The sequence below is a fragment of the Myzus persicae genome, unplaced genomic scaffold (assembly GCF_001856785.1).
Source record: "Myzus persicae strain clone G006 unplaced genomic scaffold, MPER_G0061.0, whole genome shotgun sequence".
Taxonomy (NCBI): Eukaryota; Metazoa; Arthropoda; class Insecta; order Hemiptera; family Aphididae; genus Myzus; species Myzus persicae.
In genome coordinates, this window is record NW_019104156.1 from 284352 (window position 1) to 302547 (window position 18196).

An 18196-nucleotide genomic window follows, 5' to 3' on the forward strand; every position below is an offset into this window, starting at 1 on the left:
TTGTTATATGGTTGTGCTGATAAACTTCATGAGGTTGAAGGTAGGACGTACCTATTTGTTGCCTCTGCCTTCCCCGGGTAACATACATAAATTACGCATTTTCCCAGTTTTTGGAGCCAACTATTATTTTTTATTCGTGTAACATAAGTAGTTAGGTATATTACTCATTATTGAACTTGAAGAATACAGAACTTCACCTATGCCATAATTTATACCATTTTATCGATTTATCGATATTTTTTTGATTTTATAACTTATAAGTACCTACTTAGATAAAAAAAATATCACAATTCAAAAATACTTAAATCATTTGTAAATATTAAATTAAAACATCAAATATATAAGATAATAGTGATAGGAAGTTAGGTACCTAACTAATATTATAATAAAGTAAAAGATGAGCGCGGCCGAGACAGGTGTTAAATGATTTACAAAACATTTAAAAACAAACAAATAGGACAAGTCCATTTTTTTAAATTTTTCAGTGCAACCATTTCAAAATTATTTATCCCATTTATTTCCCTAGAAATTAATTTATGGAATGTATAATAACTCGGACTAATAGATACTACGATATACTAAGATAAATATATTATACTATATAAATAGTTGCCTAGTTTTTCGGCGCTCGATGTCTTTAGGAAATGAAAATAATGAAAACTTTTTGTCCTCATAATATTTGTTATTTTTGCAATTAATTACACAGCATTTATGAAACATTATTCTACTCAAGAGTAATGAATATATTCTATTACTGTACTGTTTTAATGACTACATACAGCATACAGTCTACAAATGACAAACAAATACATATAATATATTTTGTCATGGGCAGATTACATTTTTGTCTATGGGCTATATTAGTTTATTAATACAATAGTACATAGGTAGACCGCTTTGGCGCTAGTGTTGATAACATCAAATAACCCCTGTACCGGCTGTACCCCTGGCCCACTCTATATAATTTCGTGGAAAACCACTCCACACCCTCCTATCTAATCGTGTCCAGTCCTGTACATTAATATTGAGTCCGTTCTCGGAAGATAATAATCAGAATATTGTCATAGACCTTAGGTAAACTAAGTTTATAAGGTCCATGCTGTAAAGAAGCTGATATCTTCTCCAGGGTTAGGTTCGTGATGAGGTCCTTGAATATTATATGGTTGGTATTCCAATAAACGGATTAAACGTTTTTCTTCCATACAAACGATTTCATAGAAAAGGCAATTTTGAAAATTTTGTGATTTGTCTGGTTGTTGCAAGAAACCCTTTAATATTGGTGTTTTCGGACGTGACTATTTTATATTATTATAAGAAGAAAAATATATTAGGTTTAACATAGCAATAAATATTGGCAAAGTAGAATAAATTGTTCAATGAATAGGCATCGTTGAATACCAATGTGTTATGAACAGTAGATGAAAAACGGAATAAAGTGAAAAGTATGACGTATTGACGTACCAAATAGTAGCCACCTAATAAACAGCACAAACACCATAAACAAAATAAATAGGGAGGTATCATTAATAAAATAAAACAAGTATTCTTTTATTATATACGATGAAACATTTATAGGTACGAATTAAACAAAAACAATATAAAGATCATACTCTTCAGAAAAAAGTTAGATCCCATGGAGTCTACTGGCGGGAGACGACCGTGCGGAGACGACCGTGTATGAGAACGGTTTAGAAAACATGATTGTACATAAGGTTAGTGATTAAGTTATTATATGTGTTTTTTACATACGATACTACTATATACTAATTAAGTGAGTACTTATTAAAATATGTAATCGCGTGCAACTGGTAGCTTGGCGTTCCTTCCAGTAGCGCCGAAACCTTAAAATTATAGTAACTTGAAATTTTTTTTATAAATATTGTGCCAAGTGCCAAGTTTTAAAATGAAAAATGAAAAACAGTATGGTGGAGTCTGGTTAAATATTGCAATCCGACTATCCGTAGGAGAACATTTGATTTCTGGGTTGCTAAGATTGTACTTTAATTTAAATAAATTTCAATTTTACTTAGATTTACCACCAAACATTTACAATTCTTACATATTTTTGTACAATTTTCTACAATTACATAAAAATACAAACGATTTACAGTAGGGTTTGAATCACAATATTTATTTTATAAATACCTATTAGATACTATATTATTGTGGGGTTTCTATACATATATATATATATCTTTTATTGATCTTTTTTAAATAGTCGTCGCGTGTCTGCATTTAGCGTTTCTATAAGATCAGTTTTATTTCCTTGCCTATGCGGCTATGCATATAAGTATAGGAACTATTAAGAAAACAAAATTGTAATATAGTGATGTAATTTTCAGCGTTGAAAATTATGAATAGCGACTGAGTTCAAACGGTACCTCATTAGCACAATGTAACCGATTAATTTATGACTTGGGTGTAGGTACATAGGTCTATAGCCATATTGATTATAGGTATATAATATATTATAAAGAGACTTACTGTTTTAATTCTACGAGTCATGACTTTTAAAATGTTCAACTCGTTTTGACTAGTATAAAAGTAATACATTTTAATTAAAATTAATATTCATGCTACCTATATCAAGCTTTATATGTATATCTACGCCATCGGTGGTATTTTATATACCTATTATAAACGTGTGCGCATGTGTGTGACATTCAAACAATGTTTCGTTGATAGCCAATAGGTATACCTCCATCTTAAGATATACATATATTCTAGATATGTATCGTTTTATTTTATAATAGTATACAGCGCGTGTCAGTGTAGAAAAAATGTTTTTTTTTTTAAAGAACAAATAGTAGTGAGCAGTGAAAGATGATATTTGTATTTAGTCAAACAAGTTTTTAACCAATATAGGCTCGCTATAAACTGTTTTTGACCTATTCTCAAAAACGATGGTTATTATAATATTATATACACATATAAATAGATACCTAAATGGAATTCATACCAAACAGATTGTCGTCTTTCAATGTATCGAAAAATCTAAATAGTTAAGAAAAGTGTACCCATACGTTTTAGATAAACGAGTTTTCGGCTTTTAATTAAGTTCATGAATGTCGGTCAGTTTGATAAAAATCAGAATCGTCCATATTTTAGATGCTTAATCAATAATTAATGAATAAATATTTGATTTTAACTTATTTATATTTTAATTTTTAAGGTGTTTAAGGTAAAATATTACAGCTCGTGCAGTCTTGTCGATAAAAAAACATATTCGAATACGATTCGTGTCAATTAAAAATAATGAGTTATTATTATTTTTCTATCATCTAAGTACATTTTTTGTTCATTTTCGCATTTTTTTAATTCATTTTTGTGTATTTTTTAGATCATTAAAATCCTAACTCTAATAATAACCATTTATCTTAATAATCTAAGTATATAACTATCATAACTATCAAGTAACTAATTATATTAAATGTATTATTAATTCTAATTCTTTTTTAATACATTATCGATTAAGAAGAATTGCCTACTTGGTTAAATTTTAAAAACTATTGTGTAAAATAGTGACCACAATTTAGCATATTATACTAATATAATAGCCATATAGGTAACCTATATAAATGTGACTTGTGCTTATTAAATAAAATACTATAAAATTATAAATATGATATGCCTATTTATAGGAAAATATCTAATCTATAACCTAACCAAACTTTAAGTTTGTATGTAAGAATAACATTTACTTAATGTATGTAAATTTCACTTTATGAACGAATCGAATGATTATTATTTTATTACACATTACACATACATGTATTAACGTTGATACGATAATTTTATACAAACATCCGGGAACTATAAACGACTTGAAAAAAAATATTTTAGCGTAAATAATCTAAAAGCAAAATGTCGTAAAAATAAATGATTTTTTTCACGGTAAACAGTGCACAGTATTTAACCAAACCTCAAAACCTATTCATAGATGTATCTATTGTATCTACATGGACAGTAATGATCCAGTGTCAATAATAAAAATAAACAGTATATTATAGTAGTTACCTTTAAGCTTTAATCTTAATAAGACTAGTGGTTATAAAGAAATGAACTGCAAGTTTTGCAAAATAAAAAAAAGATTCATCATCAATAGTCCATTTTATAATTGTTCCTGTAAAAATGGTGAAATGTAATAAATAGTAAGTAATAATATTATAATCACTAAAAATATTTTAAGTCCTTAGAATATAACTATTAATGGGTTTTTGTTGAAAACATCTTTTGCTATAAATTGTCTTCACTTACTGTTTTTTCTTAAATTTTTCGAAAGTTGATACAAAAGAGTATATGAATTATTTTTATTTTTATGTATACATCGTTATTCGATGAGTCCAATTTCCATTTCACTTAGATTCACGTCTATTATTATATGCTACGCAGTTTTAAATTTTATACATAAAACCAGTATCTTTAGATTGTAAACATTTTCCAAATTGTGTTAAATAATGTTAATGAACATTTTTAAAACGGTTTCACTATTTTTTTTGGTGTATAAATGAATTACTCTGAAAATATTGAACGAGAAAAAGTTTCAATCTTTTTAAATATTCTTAAACAAGATCATTATTTATAACACAAATACCTAACCTATATATCCTGTATACAAGCTTTTATGTCGAAATATTATGAAAAAATATGCACTCCCGAGTTTCATTTGTTAATTTTATAATAATTATATGCCCTAAAAGACACTATCTTATTTATTTTATCTATATAAAATACATTTTTTATTTTGAATGTATTAATTAGGCAAATGCTACATATAAAATACCTAGTTAATATATAGTTCGTCTAAAAGGGGGTCAGTGTAACTGTGAAGGCCTGTATACATTTTTTTAAGGAGGGTACCAAAAAAATTTAATTGGTTTGAAGGGGTAATGATGACTTACCGGCCTGCAGGATGACTCCCTTAATAAAATCACTATATTTATGATCATCATGTAAATAAATAAAAAACTCATATTATGCGTTTCTTATACCGATGGCTTAAATATTTTTACAAGTGCGCTCCATAATTTGGTTGTAATTTATTTAGAAACCATCTTTCTTCGGAAATTCTGGTCCATCTACTTACGCTTGAGTGGATACCAGCCGTGAGCCATACATAATTAAAGCATTTATACACAATATTAATTCATAGCAATTAGAAATGTCGACTGATGTATATGTATAGTAATAATACATACAATACCTATAGCTAGTATGACAATATAAACAGCACTACTATCACTGGCGGAGTAATAAGTATATATTATAATGTATAGTCTACACACAGTTTACTGTATATAGTACGACAATATTATATTAGGTATTAGGGATAAGTGGCCGGTAATGATATATTGAGCCCATCCGTTTGAAACACTGCACCACGATTACTGATTATATATTGAACATCATCATCATGCCATTCATGTCCAATATATATCCATACCTACGTGTATATTAACATTTGTAGAAAGAGGCCGCGTGACCTTAAATGTACGCTCAATTGGTGTTCTGTGTAATATACAATATAAATGGGGACTTAATTATTATAATAAAATATGTATATTTAGTTAAAATTTGTTTCGTTGGCCGAGTTTCTGTTGTGACATCTACGATCACACAAACTGTCTTGTATATATATATATAGGTGTACAAAATATATTATACATTTATGTTCGAACATGGAGCGCGTAGGATTATTTGAAATCGGTATCATCGTGTATAATAATAGTATATATACGTATCTATAATGGGTGCGTTTTAATGTACATAGTCGCATAAAAGTAAATGGATTTTAACACGAACAAATTGGTTAGGTGCACGCGAGTTGAATTTGCGACGACTGCCGCGTCGTGCTCAGTGGCATGATTTGTAGCACACCATTCCGAGAAACTCGAGCGCGAATAATATTTGGGTACTTACATCTGCAGATTGCAGTTAATTGTTATTGAAAATTATCATAATCTTCCAAAATATCGTTTGAGTATTTTCGACGGCGTATAGTTTTCCAAAGATTATGCATTAAATACCATTATTATTGCCGAAAAAGGAAAAGTTGTACGTGTGACGTGCCTACGTTTACTTTCGGCGATAAATTTTACTATATGTTCATGATTTCATACTTTTGACCGACATACCAACGTATATAGGTACCAGTATTCTTAACATGACTGTAACTGTGACACGTAACCTATGATCATCGTAGATTCGTACATTATGATAAGTTAGGGCAATAGGGCGTCATCATACATGAACCTTGGCCACCAGAAGTCTTCACGTCGGAGTTACGGTTTTGGTTTATTATTAAAATATTTAATCATAATATAAATTTATATAAAATATAATAATTTATTACCCATTATGGCATTATATTATTATTATTCTGTTTAATATTTGAGAGTAGGCACATTAATTAATGTTGCTTACTTTTCTCTTCGCTAAGCTTCCACGGGCATATCTATATGCTTTATGGATATCGAGCACTCTACAAATAATTATAAACGAGTATAAAGAGTGATTAAAAGCGAAATGAGTAACACGACACACATACACATATAATTATAATATTGAAAACAGTTCGGTGGATACGTTAACGTGCGTGGGAGTATGTGTTGCTCAGGTCCGGGACACGACGGGGTTCAACGTAGGAAAAAGTTAGGTAGGGATATATTAATGATATTATATAGGCCAACGACCAATATTGTTATTATTATTGTTATAATAATAATTATTGTTACATCGGACGACGACGACGACTGCCAACTGATTTTTAATTACATATTATATACCTTCGCGATTGTGTTCGTACCTATATCATATTATTATTGGCAGGTAAATCACTACATGTCGCGTTCCTATATTATTATTCTTCAAAATATGTATGTTAATATTTTGCACTTAATTTTATATAAGAAACGAATGGAAATGTGACTTGGACGTTATTTTTTGGTTAGTTATTACAATGTAAAAATATTTTTATAACGTATAGGTACATCATGTTAAGATCCCGTTAACCCGCAGGACACTTTATATTTCATCCTAACCGATTGCTGGCGGTATCCAGCAAATCGAACTATAATAGAATATTTGGTTTTAAAGAAACTCATTTTAATCAACACAAAGTTACAAAAATAAATTAGTATGTACTTATTGTTTGTCTTACTAAATTACTACCTACTTTGAAACTATTATATGTTGTTCGTTTACATTGATATAACCACTCATATTCTCGAAAAAAAAAATGAAAAAAATAAACTAACTTATACATTTTTAAATTATTACAACTTATATATACCTATAGTATGTACCTAATAAAGCTAACATAAGTGCCTATTAGTTATTACCACATTAAGTGTTCATTTCCTTGACTTTCGTAGAAAACCATTGTCTGCTGTAAATACTTAATGTTTGTAGAACTAATTTCAAAACTTATCCATTTCACTTATTATAAGTGAACTAAATATATCGTGCGAAATTATTACCTTAAAATAAGTAAAAAAAAATAACATAATATTTACTGCTTAGGTAGTTAGATACTTACTAATATTACTCATTAGGTAAATATTTCGATCGATTATCACAGTTTTTAACTATAAGTAGGTACCTACCAATAGTTAATATGTCATTTTAAGTTATAATTTGATAGCTTTGATCTATGATACCTTCTTAATGACAAAATATGTTTAACCGCGTAATAAAAAGTACGAGTATAATGCCTGTATAGCCTGTGTAAAATAAGCAATAACCAACTAATAACTATATAGAATAATTGTAATAACTAATTAACTGTAGGTCTATACTCAGAATATTTCTATTAAATTGTGCAGGTATAGTTGGTATACCAATATAGTATTATATAGGTTTAGTAAAAATATACTACACAATAATATTCATTTTGGTTTATAACAATCGAAAATCGTTCATTTATATTGTTATTAATGAATGGACTTCTTAAGATTTAAGTGTATAATTATTATAACGAAAGTTTTACTTTTTTCTCAGTATTTCAGAAAGATTTGCATACTTCAAATTTATACATTTTCAGTTCATTTATAGTTCAAAAGATTACGGTCAATGAGTGCATTACTATTTTGAGTATATTACATTAATATTTAATAGTATGCTCATAATTAACATAATATTGCTGTTTAGATTTTCACTTTAATCTTATAATATTTATACTTGATTTTGTCTTTTTTTATTTTTATCGGCCAATGTATATGATTATTATTGAATTAAATTTAAAACTGTTTTATTTAACTTTAAATTTGTCTGCAACCTTTAAATATTAAGTTTTTGGTTTGGTTAATTTTTTAGTTTATATCACACAAAATGATTGTGGATTGTTTGAGTTTATTTTTTACTATGTGTCTAGATGTACTAATAAGTGTACAGTTTCTTCAGTAACAAAAGTATCTGAGTGAGAAACTATCGAATAATAGTTTCAATTGCACAATGATCGTGGATACGGCCGACAGGTCGAAGCAAGCAAAAAAACTTGAAAAAGAGTTGCATAAAACTTACTCAGAATACTAAATACTTATACACTTATATATTAATCACCTGGCCATTATTCTTATAAGTATATTATAATATAAGCACTATAATATGACATCAATGGTGATAAATCGGTACACATCAACTATACAACGTAACTACAAAAACATCCTAATTGTATTGAATTAAAAACTGATACCGCTACAAGATTAAGAAAAATACGTTCCTTAATTCTCGTCTAAATTGGAAACATCAGGTCAAAAATAAAAAATGCAGATTAATGAAAAACAAATTAAATGCGAAGCTTGTCGAACGCCACTCATATAGTTAGCTTTCAAAAATAAATGACTACTACATTATGTATATTGCATTTTTATTGTTTTTCAAACAGGTCTAATATATATGGTTATTCAAATTAAATTTGAATAGTTAAAATGCATATAGGTACTAGGTAGTTTAAAGTAAAAACATTAAATATACATGTTATACTAATGAATGTGAATGTAAAGTATAATATCAACTATCAAGTGTATTGATAATTATGTTATTCGAAAGTCGAAATTGAAATGTAAATTATGGCATTTGAGCCTATGGTATCTTGAAGAGAGATAACTATTACGTTTACAAACTATTGGTAGATTTGAGCATTTGAAACAGTAGACCACTCGTCGACACTGCAGGAACTCAAGCCAATATATATCGACTAGAGTCGTGTCGATTCATCTCAAGAAATATAAAAAAATATTGATAAATAATATCTGCTAGTTTCAAGAAAATGATAAGAAAGTAACATATTATGATGCATTTTGATTTAAGATTTTTGAATAAAATTAAGAGTGACATAATATCAGGAGTCAAAACGTCTGTTTTTCCTATATTATAATATACACGTGTATTATGGACTTGACCCTGCGAATATCGTCATCGTACAACCGATTTTCTTGAGTCTCAAAGACTAAATACCTTAGTCAAATATATAGTTTTGAGGATCGCCAAAATATATAGTACACTAGTCCGCATTATAAAACGAAAGTTATTATTCAGATGAAAAAAAAAACAATAATAAAACATAACGTCGATGGCGGGAACACTCGTCCTCCGTGACCCCTTAGTGCATTATCGCCGCAGGAGGGACACTTTTGCATAATGCACTAATTTGTATTATTACCTTTAATACAATTGGTATAATATTATATTATTATAATATACATTATCTATTAATGTACGCGGGAAATTATACGTCATGTATGCACACGCGGATCGACCGCCTTATTAGAGGAGGGCGCTTAGCCGGCCGGCCGGTCGTCTCCGCAATCTCATCGGTTACTGCCGCAACACAAGCCGGTCAGTCGTCAACAGCGCCGCACGTCGTTAATTCGTAACACACGCTCGCTCACAAGTACGTAAAATATTCACGAACTTATAAAATTGTAACTTAAAAACGTATCGACACCACATATTGTCGTCGAAGTGTCGTGCAGTGAACCTTAACTATCAGTTTTCGTTTTTGATACTGATTTTATTATTATATTAATATTCCGATCGCATTACTATTGGTTTTGGTTTTTATTTCTAACGATAGTTCGAACCGATAACATCCCTTCGAGTGCGTTCCGTGAATCCAACATCCGGACGTGTACTGCAGGCTATAATTCCGACCAAGTGTCCACGACGTCGATATAGCAAGCTGTGGGTATTATATTATACCTGTGATTACACGTGGTGAGTCTACAATATAATTAAATTATAGTGCTGATGAGCTCATTATTATAACTGCACGTAAGCACGCATAGGGCCAGTACGCTGATGTTTGTATCCTCGAGTTTTACCCAGGAGTTTCGTAATGTATAAGGGCAGTGGGTACCTATGCTCCGAGATCTTAGCATTCGTATATTTTCATCTATCGGTCTGCTTGCGGACCACCGCGATCGACAGTCACATAATATCATATGGTATGGCTACAGACGAGGTTGCTATGAATTCCCGAGATTAATTAATTCTTGCAGGGTTCTTCTTTGGTACATTAACGCATTATTATTAATTAACGATATTTAATTTTATTCACAAGAATTTTATTGTATGAGACTTTGGATGTGTACAACTCCAAAGGACATTGTAGACCCCGTATATCAATAATAAACCAACGTATTGGTCTTGACGACGTTGATAATAATAATAATAATAATAATATTTATACGTATCGTAATATCGTATATTTTTAGTAAAAGTTCGATTTGGCGAAGTGACAAGTCGAAAACGCGCGTTTTTTCTTTTACGTCCTGTTTATGTTTGGTCAACCCGAACGTCGTCGTCATGTGGGTGAATGTCTAGCTACACAGCACATAATATTATAATATGCAAGCGCATTTGGAAGGGTATTAGAAAGTGTATTGGTTTCAAATCACTTGTAGGTACATATACCTATTAATATATTATACATTATATCGATAAGCAATGAATCATATTAAAATAATCTTAAACAAACTTTACAATTGCGTATAAAATATTGTCATCTGGAGAAACACTAGCTAAACTAAGCTAGTTTTAGCTAAAAATTATTTTACCAGGGAACAGGAGTAGAATTTTGATGAGGCATTTTTTTTCTAATTTTACAAGATATGCACTGACAAAATACTATAGAAATATAATAATATTATATTATTCTAATAGTTCTATTTTTCGGTGCTGCCTAATATAACAATAGTAAAGTGTATGTATATTCGCAAGTTTTAGTCGAACTCCACATCGTGTTGTATACTCATATCGTGTTATGTCGATCAATTTGAAAAGTGCATTCGGCAACAATAGATTTTATGGCTTTATACATTGTTTCAAATTATTTAAAATTATAAAATTACGCTTTATCTTTCAAAATAAGTGGTATGTGTTCGCGAGCACTTGGGAATATTGAACGGACACTATGAAAAATATTATTACAAGTCTATTAAACATATATGCGGCATTAGGTTGCATATACGACACGCATTGCCGTATTCGATAGGGTCATCCATCATTATATTGTTCGTGATAATAATAAATAATAATAGTAATAGGTAATCATAATAATAATAAAATAACATTAGTAATATAACCAATCGTTTGGTCTCGGTCTGAAGAGCGCACCGTTCGACGTGTACAGATGTGGATATATATGTTGTGAGTCGTGGTCAATACATCCGTTAACGATTTAAATTGACTTGCGTATATGAGTGTATAAAAATCACAATATGTTATCTACTCATAGTAATTAATTTCTAATAATTTGATATCACGAGTTGAGGTAAATGGACAGTGTATATAATACAAGTCGGCGACGTCATTAAATCCGTTCATTTCTGTATGATACATGGCTGCAAAGCTCCGGTGGTATTATATTATATGTCTGTACTACGAAGGGCCCGAAATCGAACAATTATCACAATTCTGTACCGCAAATCGTGGTCACTGGTAGGTAAGCTGAAAACCTTCATCGTAATTTTGTTTGAAACGTTATACTTGCATAATACTGCGTTCGAGATGATTTGACTAGCATTTAAAATCCCTCGTTTTATAGACCTCACCACCAATGGCGTTTCTTATAATTTATGTTTTTTCAAACAGACTTCCACTCCTAAGTCTTGTCTTTCAGGTTGACTGACACACCTCACAAGTAATAATATTGTACAAGACCCAACATTAGGGAATGCCCAGGTTTTGGGCATTAACTCAGACTTCTGGCCTCGAGTTTACAAAAATAAATAAATTAGGACAATCGATTTCAAAAATTATATTATTTCATAAAGAAATAACGAACAATTTCTGAGAAATTGGGTAGCAATAAAGGTACTATATGTGTTTTATGTTATTTAATACCCAAGTAGATAATTAAATTACTTTCGTGGTCAAGCATATGATAATGGTGCAAATATGGCAGGACAATACACGAAGAGGTATACAGAAAACCATGTAGAGCTTTTTTTGTTCCATGCACTATACTCGCAGCCAAAATTTGCTTCTTGTAGATGATATCGTTCATATGGTGTACATATTATTGTATTGTTTAGCCTAATTAACACGATCAGTGATTTTACTTCGGCGTGGGCTCCACGAGAGAAAAACGACAACGATTATATCGTTACGCCGACGTCCGCGATAATATTTCGTATTGTGTGGACGACCGTGCGTGGACTTTCTATGCATGTACTTACTCAGCTAGTGTATAGTACACACGTTGTTTCCGCAACGTTTCCTACTCTAATTAATCACGCCCGCGGCGAATGCCACTGACCATAATAATATCTTAATAATAATAATAATAATAATAACATACACTTTATAATTATTATTATTTCGTTACTAACCGCCCGATGACCCAGAATCGTATTTGGGTGCTTATTTTTTGTGAGCCCAGTGAGACATCCCCGAACGCACGTCCTTGACCTATAAAATAATTATATTTACTTAAACCTTTATTATAATATTATAATACTATATAGGTTAGATATTACATACTTTTTTGCAAGAGACGTTTTTTCTAATACGCATATTAGTCATGCCGTTAAATCATTTCAATGCATAATATGATTTTAATAACGATTAGGTAGAGGGGTTTGCTATTGACGACAAACATTCCACCGCTAAAATTGCGCAGGTCAGTGAGTGTAGATCTACTCCATAATAATATTATTATACTTGAGATGACTCGCAAAAATTTTAAAGATACTCCAAATTTGAAAGGAAAAAGTAAGCTCTTTTTTTGAATGAAGGAAGGAATTATATATTTATTATAAAATACATACATATTTTTTTATTTTAAATTATTTTATTTACCTACGTATTTTAAACTTGTTGGTAACACTATACCTATAATTCAGAGTTCTAGTTATGACAAGATTTTATTTGTAACTTTTAAAATACACAGCACTGAGTACTTTTTATTCTACTAATTTTTCCGGGTTAAATGATATAGTCTGTATGTTTATATTATTTATACTATTAATAATTTGTACTCATTATAATTTGATAATGTATAAATAAGTACTACATTTTTTCAATTTGTTTTTGCCTTAAGAATCGAAATATTACTTCCCTTAGCTCTACATGGATTAATAATGCCATTAGTATTATAATAATATTGCGAATGCGATGGAATGTATAGCCATTTATGTGTTATGGGCGATATATGTATTACATAACTTAAAGTTATAACTATACAACTTAAATGTGAATGTAATAGGATTGTATTTAGGTAAATGAGCTAAAATCGGTTGTTTTTAAACTTGAGCATCTATATGACATACACATTGTATACAGCGTATAAATAATATATAATATATTTTGATTTCACATCAATGAAAAAGACGAATGATTGAAAAATGAAAAAACTATTACAATATGCAATCAAAAATTTTGAAATCTCATGACTGCCTTAAACAATCAAAATAAAATTCGGTTGAAATATGTGCTGAAACTGACTATAGTGAAATTCATAACGACTCATCTATATAATAAAATATTTAAATATCCTTGCTACTATAATATAACACTCTCCTGCTCCGTACCATCGTTATTATAATATTCTGTCGACGGACATTTCTAGTTATTTTTATTTTTTACGCCTCTGAGAACGATAATAATATTAATGATAAACCAAACAAACAAACGAACCGGCGATGACCTGAAAACGCCGACCAGTTTGAACCGTCGGGAGAGGCTCTCTTCCGGCGGAGCTAGTCCAGCTATAGGTTGTTCCGCGCATATTTCCTATACAATCATATACTATATAATATATTATATTACTGTATAGTGTTTGTTAGTTCGGATGACAAACGAGTTGCGCCGCTGTGAAACTGAAGAAGATCCCGTTTCTGCTGCGGGAATTGGTTCCCGGTAAAAATTTACCGCATGCGATATTTCTCACAAAAATAAATCTCGCGGATCACTCGTAAAAATTTTCCTTTGATGAACTGGAAAAAAAACGTTGCAGCAGATTGGAATCACACACTCAGAGCCGTACTCAGAGCTATTTACGTTCTATAGGATTTGGAAGTATTTAACAGATTTAAATAATGGAGATTCAAGTTTAATCAATATGGGTGTTATTATTACATTTTCAATACTCAAATATTATTATAATATTAGTTATTTATACATATTATTAATTTAACTTAGTTTCTAAACATATGTTAAGAAAACCTTATTTTTCCGTTGTGTCTGTCCATCAGTTGTAGTTCCAGTACATATTTACGATTGTTGGTATTAAGAAATATATTTACTGTCCGTAATATTAATGTAGGTGCATACACTATATTAAATTGTATATGGAATTATAATTTATTGCGTTTTAATAAAATATGTTTAGAAATCGTCAATTTAGCACTCTCACTGAGTAAGCTTTCCTAACATGTTGACTATATTAATACGTTGTAATGTTGTGTACCTAGGCGAAATTATAACAAATAAGTTTGTCACACGGGTAATCAAAATTTAAAAAACGAAGAAAAAATAGGCACAAAAAATATTAAGTTGATACATTTTTACAGTATTTCAAACGTAATATTATAATTTGTTCAATTTCAGATTATGAGTGGAGCGATTCTTTTTGATTTTACAATGATATGTGTGTGAGTATGTGTGTTTTTTCTTCGTGTTGGTGTGCACAAAATTTAGTTGAAATAATACTTCAATTTTCAACTTCAGTATCTTTTCTGCATGGCGGGAAAGTGAATCTAGTTGGGGTTTTTGAAAGTTCAAAATTGAAAATTCCCAGTATTTTCTAAAAGCGAGGAGAAAAACCAAAAAAAAAATATATCATAAAATATACTTAGTATATAGGCTGATAGACTGTTTTTGCATAAAATTGTTTTTCATATTACTGCGCCTATCTAAAATGATTTTATATCATGGAATTCAAATTTAACACATTAATTACAGTTCTACCTTCTACACATCTATTATAATTGTACAGCAGAGTGGTACCCACTTACACTCTTTTTCAAATTATAATTATTGTTCACAGATTATTATATAAGAGATATTAAAGATATTGTTTACGAGACACTTTTTTGAAGATTTTTTTACTATCCGTCCTATAGGAAGTTCACCGTCACTGTATATAAGTATATTATATTTTATTGTCGGACAGAAACTGGTTGGCACTTGGCACATTCAATACTTTCCCGATGACTATACGTTCATAGATTTTTCGTTCCTGGACAAAAATGTATTTCACCGTATGTTACGTACATTATACTCGCCCGACGGGTTTTCATACGGGCTAGCGACACAGTTTATTATAATATTGTATACTTAGAGCCTGTATATCGCCTCGACGGATTTCTCCCACGGATATAGGTATATGGATATTCGGCAGGGGAGTGTTCGAAGATTTCAAACGAGAGAGTATAATGTCAGTGTATGTATATAGTATCTAAGACTAACATTTATAATTAACCTTAATAACAACTAACCTTCCCAAACACCCTCTCATGTATTTTATGGAGAAACCTAAAATCTGATAATATTATATTATTATAGCAAGCAAATGTATAATTTAATGATATTATAATATACTTATCAGCAATTCTGTTAAAAGTAGTTATACCTACATTTAAAAAAAAATGATTTTGTTGGTTATCAATAAGAATTCTATAAGTTTGCGTGTGGTTTTTATATTTGTATTTAGTTGACATAGTATCAAATAAAAATGACAAAATGTTTTCTAATATGTAGAAAAAAAATATAATGTCAATCAAATACTAAGAAGTAATATCTTATAGTAATTTATTGTACATCTAATAGCTCTAATATTAATAAATGTTGTATAATTTGATATTAGTTTCATTAGTTTATATAGTTAGGTACCTTTACTCATCGAATTTCTTAATTAATTTTAATGTGGGACGATAGTACGAAGCTTAACACAATAATTGTATTTTTTTCTTTATTTAGGCCACTACATTTTTGGATTAAAGCTCTAGATATTTTCCCGAATAAAGAAAGACTAAAATAAATATTATGTTGTTTAATTTGACGTTTTGATGATAATTTTTCACGCTTACAAATAATATTAGAGACTAATCTTGCAATTATTAAACGTTTTATCGGTGTTAGTATTTTATGATTTTTTGTTAAAACATTTCGTTTTTTAATTTGAAAATATTTTGGAGGTTAGTTTCTTATGATTACGTTTTTTTTGACGTCGTGCGTTTATAAACGTTTTTCGTTTTTTTTTTCATTTACGCACGGTCAGCTATTATGGAATTCGGCAGTTCCGGGAATGGAAGTCAGTCGGAGATTTGAACGCCGACCACTGTGTAGTGATCATCATTCATTATCTACTTTGTGTTTGTAGTGCTATGTATTATATCTATATAATATATATATATATGTATAGAGTTCATCTCGATCACGACCATTAATATTGTGTATAATTCATAATTCGAAGCTGCGCCCTGCAATCCGAAAATTGTCATACTTTCTCCTATATAATCGAGACATCCACGAAATCATTATTAATATAGATTTTCGTACGTGTGTTAGATATAGGTAGGTAATAGTTATGTATAGTAAAAATACAATAAAGATAATATGCATAGGTATCATAATATTATTATTATACCTTTTATTTTTATATCTCTGCGAGTAGATTGATACATATAATATTATGTATCTGGTATATTTACATTAGATAGGTTAGATGCTTTCACGTGAGATCTTATAACAATATATTAAAATAGTTTAGTTAATAAAGTAAACACAAATCGGAGCATACACCACATAGGTTACTTAGGTAGAGTTATTATTTGAGTAATTTACTATAGCTAAGAGTACTGTTTAAATAACTGTATTCTATAGTTTCATCTTCTTTTTAAGATTTAAAAACTAAATAGTCGTGATAAAAAAAATCAAATTGGAGGCGTGGATGAACAGTATCGAAAGATTATAGACAGCCACATACTGTCATGTCACTTGGGTCTAGGACGTGTTTGTTTAGAGGTGTACCTGATGTTTACACATGAATGGATCTTAAATTTGAATTATGACAAATCGGTTCTCTGAGAGCAATATATGGACTATTAATCATATTTATTTTGATTAATAAAAATGCATATTTGTGATAAATAAAAATAAAAATATTCATAGATTTTTTGTTCAGAAATTGTTTGAAATACTTGAATTGGGATCAATTTAAATCGTTAGGTAAGATTTAGTTTTGTCAAGTATGCTAATGTACCAGTATGGTTTTTTTTTATATTTATTTACAAATTTAAAACCGACGCCAATCTAATCTATAAATATGAATATATATCTTGTCTGTACTCTGTATGTATCTTATAGGTGCCTAAACGGATGCATCGATTTTGATGAAGTTTTTTTGTGTATTTGAGTAGTTTCCTAGATAATTTAGATTTACAATTAGACTCGGTATGTCCAACTCGGAGGGTGGCTTAAATATTGATTTTGAGATTTAGGTACGAAGGAAATTTTGGTTAATTAAAGCATGTATCAAATCGAATTTTCGCAAATTGCCTACCAAGATGGCTGAGTTGCACTTATGTCCGCTTATGGGCATGTCCGAGATCAAAATAACAATAAAACATATTTTTCATATAGAGTTGGCATTTTTAATTTGTAATGAAGCGCACAGGATCAGCAATTTATAAACTCCAATAATATTAGGTATATTAGTACTTATTATAGTACCAAACTAGAAACTAGTAAC

General features: G+C 29.8%; 1 protein-coding gene across 2 annotated transcripts in view; it reads left to right on the forward strand.

The window, feature by feature from the left end:
* The first annotated feature begins 9813 nt into the window (after positions 1–9813).
* Positions 9814–18196, forward strand: part of LOC111039416 — a 35771-nt gene continuing 27388 nt past the window's right edge. Inside the window, exon 1 of one of the 2 annotated variants that reach the window (XM_022322934.1) lies at positions 9814–10215. The gene's annotated coding sequence lies outside the window, so the exon portion shown is untranslated. The remainder of the gene's footprint in view (positions 10216–18196) is intronic. The other variant, XM_022322933.1, reaches the window with a different exon arrangement.